At 48.7% G+C, this 11,250-nt stretch overlaps 1 non-coding gene across 1 annotated transcript; it reads right to left on the bottom strand.

Moving 5' to 3' along the window:
* Positions 1-2,200: 2,200 nt before the first annotated feature.
* LOC114814029 lies at positions 2,201-2,339 on the bottom strand. The gene has a single exon (XR_003761772.1). It is a non-coding gene; the product is annotated as a small nucleolar RNA SNORA7 (small nucleolar RNA).
* Between the last annotated feature and the right edge of the window lie 8,911 nt (positions 2,340-11,250).

Below are 11,250 nucleotides of genomic sequence, written 5' to 3'. Positions count from 1 at the left end.
TCTATTGCGACACTGTAGTCTCCCGAGCGCTTAGTACGATGCTCTGCATACGGTAAGCACTCGATTGATACTTTTGACTGGCTGGCTGAGAACTCTGCTTAGGAGGTGAGGCAGTAGGGATTTGCTAAAATAGGTAAAATAGGGCTGGGGGATGAGAGCACAGTCAGGGAAGACTTCCTGGATGAGATAGGATTCCAGTAGGGATCTGAAGATGGGAAAGTGGTGGTCTGTCAGCTACGAAGGGAGAGGGAGAACGTGAGCAAGGGGTTGATGCTAATAATAATTATGGCATTTTTTAAGCACTTACTATGTGCCGGGCACTGTCCTAAGCGCTGGGGTGGATACAAGCAAATAGGGTTGAGTGCACACGAGCTGATGGCGACAGAGACAGAGTGAGGACCAGTAAGTTAGTTGGGCCCCGTCCCACGCAGTGCCCTATGCTGTTTGTCAACACAACGGCTGGGGTGTTTGTTGAGCACTTAATATGTGCCGGCACCGTTCTAAGCGCTGGGGTAACGACAAGATAATTGGGTTGGACACAGTCCCTGTCCCACATGGAGCTCACAGTCTAAGCAGGAGAGCTCACAGGAGAACTGAAGCACAGAGAGGTGAAGTGACTTGCCCACGGTCACCCAGCAAAGTGGCAGAGGCAGGATTAGAACCCGGCTCCTTCTGACTCTCAGGCCCGTGCTTTATCCACTAGGCCACGCTGCTAGAGACCTTGCAGAGAAGAGTCTCCCTTAGCCTGTTCTAACACCGTCCTCGTCATCCCAATCCGATCTGTCAGCCTTCCCCGCCCCTACCCGCTGCAGCACGGGACCGGCTTCCTTCCTGCCCAGCCCGGGGCAAATCCGCCTCCGCCCCGGAACCCGGAGGCTGCAATGACCCTCCCGTGCTCCTTCAAGGGACATCACGATGTCACTCTCCTGGGCCCGCTCAGAGCTCCAGCCCGCCCGGGGTGGCCTCAGGCAAGCCCTCAACCGCGTGAGCTTCCTGAAGGTAGGGATCGGGGCGTCTAACTCGATCATACTTCCCAAGTGCTCAGTTCAGCACTCTGGGACTCAGTAAACACTCAATAAATTCCACTGATCGATGGATTGGATGCCCACCCTTCCCACCCCCCCCCCCCGTCCTTGCCAACCCAGAAGGTAATAATAATAATATTTGTAAAGTGCTTACTACGTGCCAGACCCTGTACTGAGCACTAAGATGGATACAAGCAAAATGGTTTGGACGCAGTCCCCGTCCGACACGGGGCTCACAGTCCCGATCCCCATTTTTACAGATGAGGTAGCGGTCACAGAGAGGTGAAGTGACCTGCCCGAGGTCACACAGCAGACAGGTGGCCGAGCTGGGATTAGAACCCACAGCTGGGCTATCCGTTGAGCGCTTACTACGTACCGAGAACTGTACCAAGTGCTGGGGTAGACACGAGATGACCAGGTCCCACGGGGGGCTCGCATTCTAAGTAGGAGGGAGGACGGTTATTGAAGCTCCATTTTGCAGATGAAGGCACTGAGGCCCAGGGAAGTTAAGTGACTTGCCCAAGGTCACACAGCAGGTAAGTGACAAAGCTGAGATCAGAACCCAGGGTCTCTGACTCTCAGGCCCCTGCTCTTTCCCCTAGGCCATGCTGATTTCCCATTTCAATTACAGAGCCATACGTTCCATTACGGGTCCTGACGTCATAGGAAACCGCCTGGAGAAATCCAAAGAACCTTAGTATGTGACCTCTGGACCCCTCCCCGCACTCGGAGCTTACGTGTTCCTCCCTGGAGTCGCGGTAAACACAGGCATAATCTACCTCAGCCCACTGGGGACTGCCAGCCAAGGCGGGGGAAGGCTGGGAGCGACATCTGGTGCCTTATCAGTATTGGACAGGGAACAGTCCAGCTGAAAACTGGACAAATGGACACCCTGTCATTATTATTATGGTACTCGTTAAGTGCTTACTACGCGCCAAGTCTAATCGCCGGGGTTGTCGTCGTCTTACGCTGTCGGGCCGTGTCCGACCCACAGCGTAGATACGTCTCTCCCGGAATGCCCCCACTTCCATCTGCAATCGTTCTGGTAGCGTATCCACAGAGTTTTCTTGATAAGAATAGGGAAGCGGTATACCGTCGCCGCCTCCCGCGCAGTAAACGAGTCTCTGCCCCCGACTCTCTCCCGTGCCGCTGCTGCCCAGCACGGGGGAGTTTTGACTTGTAGCAGATGGCCTTCCACTCGCTAGCCATTGGCCAAGCTAGGAATGGAATGGGTAGGCCTCTGCTTGACTCTTCCCTCCTGTAGTCGTGACCGGTAAAGTACTGGAAACTCTCCAGGCGTGACCCTGAGAGAGGGCGATTGCTGGGGTAGATACAAATTAAGCAGGTTGGACACAGCCTCTGTCCCACACGGGGCTCACAGTCTGGGGAGAATGGGTTTTTAACCGCCATTTTCCATTCGAGGAGACCGAGTCACAGAAAAGTTAAGTGACACGCCGGAGATCACACAGCAAACGATTGGCAGATTCAGGATTAGAACCCGTGTCCTCTGACTCCCAGACCCAGACTCTGTCCATTAGGCCACGCTGCTTCTAAACCAGCACTGAAGACAAGATATCTGAATTTTCACCAGTGTGACTGTGTAGGACGGATATGAGACTCAGTATTGGTGGTTAGGTTGTGTCACTGACACAATGGGATTTTGAAAGATAATTAATGAACACATTTCTTTTCCCTCACGGGGCTCCCTTTGAAGGTATTTTCTATCATTACGGGCTTAGGTAGGAATTGAGTCAGAGTCCCCGAAGACTGTGTTAAATCATTCTTGGCAGATCTTATAACCTTTGAGCACCCCCTCTTCCCCCGACCCCAACCTCATCTCCACCTCTTCAGATGAATACTGGAGATTTGTTAGCTGTCCTGCAAAATAGCAATTTTTCCCCAATTACTATTGGAAAAAAATCACTTAAAATCATTCTTGTTTGGCCAGAAGAAAATCCTCTTGTTCCAGAAGAAGTGGTAGAGATTTTCTGACCGGAATGAAAAGTAAAAGACCAAAAGGTTAGAAAAATTGTGTATTATACAAATAGATGAAGGAGACACACGGTGTCATACCCGTAGCCACCCACTTAGTCTCTACACGTTCCTGCTCACGTAACGAATTGTTCTACAAATTATTATGCCGATGAAACCTTTCTGCATGACGCCTCTTCCCTCCCGATTCCTCCCCTGATCTCTCTCTGACCTATTACATTAACAATTCGGTCTCTCAAGACCTTGGAGTTGAGATTTCTTAAAAATTAAATTTCTCCTAACTCGAGTGATGAAACCGCACCACGGATTTCGTATCTAAGTTCGATCTAGTGCCAGCTGCCGGCTCTTACGGGTAGCTAGGTGAACAAGATATGTCAATACAGATCAGAGCACTATTTCTAGGCAGATATTATTAGCAGTGATGAGGACAAAGTACATTCGAGTTGGCAACCGTGTGGAAAAGTCGTCGCGGATTCCAACCTCCGGCGTTCACAAACCACAAGGTAATCGTTGTATATAATGATAATAAATAACAGTGTGTAATAATAATTGTGGCGCTCGTTAAGTGCTTATTATGTGCCAGGCTCTGTATTAAGCACTGGGGTGGATAGATGTAAATCAGATTGGACACAGTCCCTGTCCCATGTGGGGTTCACGGTCTCAATCCCCATTTTACAGATGAGGGAACTGAGGCCCAGAGAAGTGAAGTGACTCACCCGAGGTCACACGGAAGACGCAGGGCAGAACTGGGATTAGAACCCATGACTTCTGACTCCCGAGCCTGCGCTCTAACCCCTACGCCTTGCTGAGCGCTAGGGAAGATGCGAGATCGCTTCATTAGACAAAGCGCCGCCGTCACATGGAACACACAGTTTAGGAGGGAGGTTGAACAAGTACTGTATCCCCATTTTGCAGATGACCAGATTGAGGCAGAGAGAAGTTTAGTGACTCTCCCAAGGTCACACAGCAGCCAAGTGGCAGAGTGGGTATTCCCAGGCCTCAACTCTTTCCTCTAGGCGATCCGTCTCTACCACTTTTTTTACCATCCTACTGTCACCCCAAATAATGATAATAATGTTGGTATTTAAGCGCTTACTATGCGCAGAGCACTGTTCTAAGCGCTGGGGGAGACACAGGGTAATCAGGTCGTCCCACATGAGGCTCACAGTTAATCCCCATTTTACAGAGGAGGTAAGCGAGGCACAGAGAAGTTAAGTGACTTGCCCACGGTCACACAGCTGACAAGTGGCAGAGCCGGGATTCGAACCCATGCAACCAGGTAAGCCTATCGATTACTTCCGCCTGGGTAATTATTCAAAAATGCTGTTTCATAAATAGCACAGGAATCCTTAGATTGTTTCTGAAAACTGAGCAGAACTCTAACATAATCATATACCATGAGTCCATGTCTACGGACTCTGTTATATTGTACTCTCCCAAGCACTTATTACAGTGTTCTGCACACAGTGAGCGCTCAGTAAATACGACTGAATGGACTGACTGATCGATTAACCATCTTGCCCAAAAAGTCATTATCCTACCTAAAATATTTTATTTGGCATTCTGCCTTTCATCTCTTTCACAGTCTCAGTAACCTAAAATAACATCCAGACTAGACTTGATAAAACTCAATGTAGTTTTTTATTAATTGTCTCTAAGTTGAAAATGGTTTAACTTTCTTTTCTAGAAAACAAACTGGGTCATTAGAAAAGTACGATTGTCTTCCCCATAGGAGTTGACCTGGAAATAGAAGAAAATCCGCTGCTTGGTCGGAAATTAATAGCTGTGTAGCATGATCTCCCTCGGAGACGCTGGGGAAGCCTGGTGCTACTGGAGATTATTTATTCAAGGTTTTATTTTTATACCAAATAATTTTTTTCCGGGAGCAGTGTTGCCTAGTGGAAAGACCACAGGCCGAGGAGTCAGTGGGCCCGAGTTTTAATAAATGGCATTTATTCGTTCATTCATTCAATAGTATTTATTGAGCACTTACTATGTGCAGAGCACTGTACTAAGCGCTTGGAATGGACAAATCGGTAACAGATAGAGACGGTCCCTGCCCCTTGACGGGTTCACGGTCTGATCGGGGGAGAGGGACAGACGAGGACAATGGCGATAAATAGAATCGAGGGGAAGAACGTCTCATTAAAACAATAGCAGATAAACAGAATCGAGGCGATGTACATCTCATTAACAAAATAAATAGGGTGATGAAGATATATACAGTTGAGCAGACGAATACAGCGCTGAGGGGATGGGAAGGGAGAGGGGGAGGAGCGGAGGGAAAGGGGGGAGAAGAGGGTTTAGCTGCGGAGAGGTGAAGGCGGGGTGGGTAGAGGGAGCAGAGGGAAAAGGGGAGCTCAATCTGGGAAGGCCTCTTGGAGGAGGTGAGCTTTAAGTAGGGTTTTGAAGAGGGGAAGAGAAATATTTTGGCGGAGGTGAGGAGGGAGGGCGTTCCGGGACCGCGGGAGGACGGGGCCCAGGGGTACTATGTGCAGAGTACTGTTTTAAGTGATTGGGAGAGTACAGTATAACAGAATTAGTAGGCATGTTCTCGCCCATAATGACCTGACAGTCTAGAGGGGGAGACGGACATTAATATGCATAAATAAATAATTTAAAGATATGTCCATATCCTCTAATCCTGGCTCTGCCATTTGTCTGCTGTGTGACCTCGGCCAAATCACCTAACTTCTCTGTGCTTCGCTTTCCTCATCTGTAAAATAATAAGAGTGTTGGTATTTGTTAAGCACTTATGATGTGCAGAGCACTGTTCTAAGCGCTGGAGGAGATACAGGGTCATCAGGTTGTCCCACTTGGGGCTCACAGTCTTAATCCCCATTTTACAGATGAGGTAGCTGAGGCACAGAGAAGTGAAGTGACTTGCCCACAGTCACACAGCCGACAAGTGGCAGAGCTGGGATTCGAACCCATCACCTCTGACTTAAAATGGACATCCAGCGCCTGCTTTCCCTCTCAGATGACGAGCCCCATGTGGGACAAGGACTGTGTCCAATCTGCACATATCCCCCATCACCCAGTAAGTGCTTAACAAATGCGATAATAAAAATAATGATAATAGATTCCCTGTGCTTGTCTATAGAAGGGCTCATGCTTGAGACAAGTGCAATTATCTCAAAGGGACCAAATTTACACCAGCACGTTATTGTTATTAGTAGTAGTGATAATAATAGCAATAATAACAATTGCAGGATTTGTTAAGTGCTGATCACCTGCCGAACACTGTACTAAATTCTGGGGTAGATTGAAGATAATCCAGTCCCACAGTCTGAGTAGAAGGGAGGACAGGTATTGAATCCCCCCTCTTTTACAAATGAGGGAACTGAGGCACGGAGAAGTAGAGGGATTTGCCCAAGGTCACCCAGTGGGTAAGCGGCGCAGTTGGGATTAGAACCCAGATCCTCTGATTTCCAGGCCTGTGCTCTTTCCACTGAGCCACGCAGCTTCCTGCAGCATTTCTCTTCCAAAGACCGCATATATTTTCCACCCACTCTGTGATAAAAAAAAAAAAAATCTGTCGATTGGGGCTGTCAACTTTTCTTTTTTTGAGTGCTAAAGTGAGGGAGTTGGGGCGAGAGGGTGGGGAGGGGATTTGGTGAAGAAGACTGAGGTCCTGAGCTCCCAGCATGTGTGACTTCCTGCGGAGTGAAAGCCGGTCGGTGAGGAGGAATTTCAAAAACCTCTCCAATCAAATCCCTGGAGTCCAGAGGGGCTCCTGAGGTCCCAGAGCCCTTTGGGAGTGCTCACCCTTGGAGAAGACAGCTGGACTATTTATTGAGCTCCACCAATTTGTCTGCAAGTGGCCTTGGGCAAGTCACTTCTCAGGGCCTCCGTTCCCTCATCTGTAAAATGGGGGTTAAGGCTGGGAGCCCCACGGGGGCAACCTGATTACCTTGTATCTACCCCAGTGCTTAGAACAGTGCTTAACATAGAGTAAGCGCTTAATAGATACCATCTTCATCATCATTTAATCTCTCCCTGGGATACACACAGCGGCTTGGCTAGGCTAGGAACGAAAAGTACCTCCAACCTGGGCAGAGTACTTGGCGCATAGTCAGCACTTACATACTATGATCGTAATCATATTTATTAAGTATCCACTGGGTTCAATACATACCTTGCTCACTGAGCACGGGCCTGGGAGTCCAAGAGAAAAGTAGAGCAAGCATCTTATCCTCATTTTTCCTAAATTCGGACATAAAGGGGCTAAGTGACTTACCCAAGGTCACGCAGCAGGCCAGCGGTGGACCCGGAGCTAGAATCTGGGTCTCTCGATTCTAGGTCCCACGCACTTTTTTTGGTTCATGGCATTTATTAAATACTTTCTACGTGTCAAGCACTGTTCTAAGTGCTGGGATAGATACAAGTTAATCAGGTGGGATACAGTCCCTGTCCCACATGGGGCTCGCAGTGAAGGAGGAGGGAGAAGAGGTATCGAATCCCCATTTTACGGTGAAGGAAACAGGCACAGAGAAGTTAAGCGACTTGCCCCAAGCCCCCCAGCAGGCAAGGGGCAGAGCCGGGATTAGAACCCAGGTCCTCTGACTCTCGGGCCCGGGTTCTATCCATGAGGCCACGCTGCTTCCTCTTTCCCGTACGCCACGCTTCCTGCTGATGAGCTACCAGATTTTAACGGTCTTTGTCATCTCTCCCGAAATGATTCACCAACAATTCACCTGACCCTCTACCGGTCCTGTACAGTAAGGAAATCGTACTCCTATCATTTTCCAGAGGAGACACTTGAAGCACAGAGGAGAACTGATTCAGAAATACCCCGGCCAAAGATTTTTGCTCAGTGAATGTTAAGGCTGGAGATTAGTCACTGTGGAAGAATCTCATTTGGCCCTGACGCATTTTAATTGAGCCAAAAGTTGATCATCACCTCAGCAGGGAATTTTTAGGGTTTTGATTCAGGGATTTCCCTGTAGCTTAAATGAAAGGGGTCATCTGAGGAGCTTTGGGGGATTGGACTGGTGAATATTGGACTGGTGCATAAATACTGGAAAGGACTAGCAAGGAGGTTCCTTTCTGGGAGTCGAGCGATGTCGACTGTGCAGACGCTCACGAGGTAAAATCGCCGAAGGCGTAATAATTATTATAATAATAATCATAGCAGCGTGGCTCAGTGGAAAGAGCGCGGGCTTGGGAGTCAAAGGTCACGGGTTCTAATCCCGGCTCCGCCGCTAGTCAGCTGGGTGACCTTGGGCAAGTCACTTCACTTCTCTGTGCCTCGGTTACCTCATCCGTCCAACGGGGATTAAAAAAACTGCGAGCCCCACGTGGGGCAACCTGATCACCTTGTATCCCCAAGCGCTTGGCACATAGTAAGTGCTTAGCAAATACCACAACTTATTCATTTGACTATGTGTCAAGTGCTGTACTAAGCAGCGGGGTAAATGCATACTATCAGATCAGATTCACTGTCCCACATAGGTCTTACAAGCTAAGCAGAAGGAGAATTCTAAGCAGGTCTTGAATTCCCATTTTAAAGATGAGAAAACTAAGGGACAGAGAAGTTACGTGTCTTAACCTCGGGTCACCCAGCAAGAAAATGGCAGAGCCAGGATTAGGGCTCCTAGGACACTGCACTTTCCACTGAGCCGCACCGCTTCCCCACCGGTGAGCCCCAAGCGGGACAACCTGATGACCTTGTATCCCCCCAGCGCTTAGAACAGTGCTTGGCACATAGTAGGCGCTTAACAAATGCCGTCATCATCATCGCTGGGCACACCTCCTTAGGTGTGCAGGTCTGAGAAAAAGGAGGGGGGTCAACTGAGCTGCTGCTCAGGGACCCCCCAGATTCCAGAACCCCATTTCCTTTTATAAAACTTAGCCTGCATCATCTTTCTTTTTCAAAGCGTTTTTTTTTTCCTCTAATCAGACCGGTTCCTTAGATATTTTTAACGCGGAATACATAGTTACAGTACGTGGTCGTGAAAACAGAAGAATGCTTCGGATGGATTTTTGAAATCTGTCCCGAAAGGGCCCCAGAGGTTCCATTCGGACCTAACGGGAGGAGGGGAGAAACCATGTCCGCGGCAACGGAGCACCTGAGAGAGAAGTCTCCGGGGAGAGAAGCTCTAGGCTTCTCCCGGAGACCCTCTTCACCTGCAAAAAAACCACTTCGAGGCAGAGGAGGGGACTGGATGCTGAAGGCCGACCTGGGCCAGGAAACAGAGCTATCCAGGCTGCACCAGGAGGACAGGCTGCAGATAGGTTCTCCAGTCAGGATTTGAGTTAGGAGGGAACCCGGAAAGACTCGAGAGGCCGAGATTTCCTTCCCCTGACTAAACCGACCCGGTGTCCCCATTGCAAATGGATCGGCATCGTCCAGAAACCAACGACTGACGTTCGGCATTACTGGATCACGTACTGGTGGGAAAAAAAATCGTATTCATTCGATAGTATTTATTGAGCGCTTACTATATGCAGAGCACTGTACTAAGCGCTTGGAATGGACAATTCGGCAACTGAGACAATCCCCGCCCAATGACGGGCTCCCCCCCACCAGGGGGTTTACTTCTCAATGGGAAAAGCATGCAGTATGCGACCAAGGATCCAAAATGAAAGGGGCATCATAATAATGTTGGTATTTGTTAAGCGCTTACTATGTGCAGAGCACTGTTCTAAGCGCTGGGGTAGATACAGGGTCATCAGGTTGTCCCACGTGAGGCTCACAGTTAATCCCCGTTTTTCCTGTGGAGACCCAAGCAGCTAGCAGTGGACAATGGAAGCACACTGAACAACAGAAGAGTTTGTCATCTGAGATGCACCATGGCCTAGAGGGAGGACCCTGGGGCCGGAAGTCAGAAGACCCGGGTTCTAATCCCAGCTCTGTCACATACCCGCTGCGTGACTTTGGGCAAGTCGCTTAACTTCTGTGTGCCTCAGTTTCCTCAACTGCAAAATGGGGATTCGTTGTTCTCCCTCCTCCTTGTATGGGGAGCTAAATGTGGGACCTGATTATGTTGTATCTACCCCAACGTTTAACACTGCTAGGCACATTAGCCAGTACCACGATTATTCTTATCTATTATGAAATCCAACAAGCCAGGAATAATCATTCAGGCCTCTGGGATCCCAGCTACCATCCCAAATTGACTGGCATCTGCTGCATTCATCCAGGAAGCCTACAAAGCAGAAGGACCGAAGCCTGAGAAGGCTTTAGGCTGCTTTGAGCAGGCTTTCATAGAAGGCACTCACTTTGGGGTAAAATAGGGCTGTGCATGTGATAATACTTCAGTGATTTAGTAGATTACAAAAAAAAATCCCGTTTTCCCCACCTCTCTGACCTAATCCCACCCAGATAGCCAAAGAGAGTGTTTATCCAGCCCACCTCCTGTGAACTCCCGCAGAGCGATGGGATTACTATGGTGATGGCAGCGTTACTATGGGTTACGAGCAGCTTAAAAAAGGATAGGCAAAGAAGGGCACTGTGGGCTATCGCACCAGGGCAAGGAAGGACCTAAAGACTCTTATTTTTATGTCTGAGGCTAACCTTTCCTTTCCCAGTAGAGTGGGAAAGCTCTATTAAAGTCACGTATTTTCAATACTGGGAGAGATTCACATTTTTTAAAATGCGGGAAACGTAAACGGACCATTTCTGATTGTTGCCGAACGCTACTTAAAAACAAATTTGAAAGCTAAAAAAACTAAAGCCGTCATAATCTGACCCTAAATAAGTCACTATACAAATTCAACGAGAGCAGCCCCCGACCTTTCTTGACGTCCAGTTGGGATTGAGGGGATTAACAGGTGCTATATTTTTCACTCTTCTTCAAACTTCTTTAGTCTTTCCCATTTTTATAGGGTTGGGCTGCCTTAGTATATCAAAAGAATTAAGGGAGGAAAGCGGCTCCTAAAATCTCTGGTTGCCACTTAAAAGAAAGGAAATTCTTGGAAGCGCTAACAAATGGTTAGAGAGGACCCAGAGACCTCATGGAGGGGTGGGGCTCAATTTAAAATCCGGGTCCCTCAGAAGAGCTGCTTTAAGACTTTGGGGGAGCCTGAGGAGCGGACATTTCCCCTTCAATTTATCCTCCCGCTTCACCCAGCCTGCCCTCCGGGCACTGCTGGAACTAATTTGAGGGTAGAAGTTAAAAGCCTGGGAGTTGCTGTCTTCGTTCTACTATACTGCTATTTGTTAAGCGCTTACTATATGCCAGACACTGAGCGCTGGGGTGGATTCAAGTAAATGGGGTCGGACACGGTC

This window comes from Ornithorhynchus anatinus, chromosome 8, assembly GCF_004115215.2.
Source record: "Ornithorhynchus anatinus isolate Pmale09 chromosome 8, mOrnAna1.pri.v4, whole genome shotgun sequence".
NCBI classification, from domain to species: Eukaryota; Metazoa; Chordata; class Mammalia; order Monotremata; family Ornithorhynchidae; genus Ornithorhynchus; species Ornithorhynchus anatinus.
The sequence above is the reverse complement of the archived record's forward strand: the minus strand, read 5'-3'. Positions and strand labels throughout refer to the sequence as shown.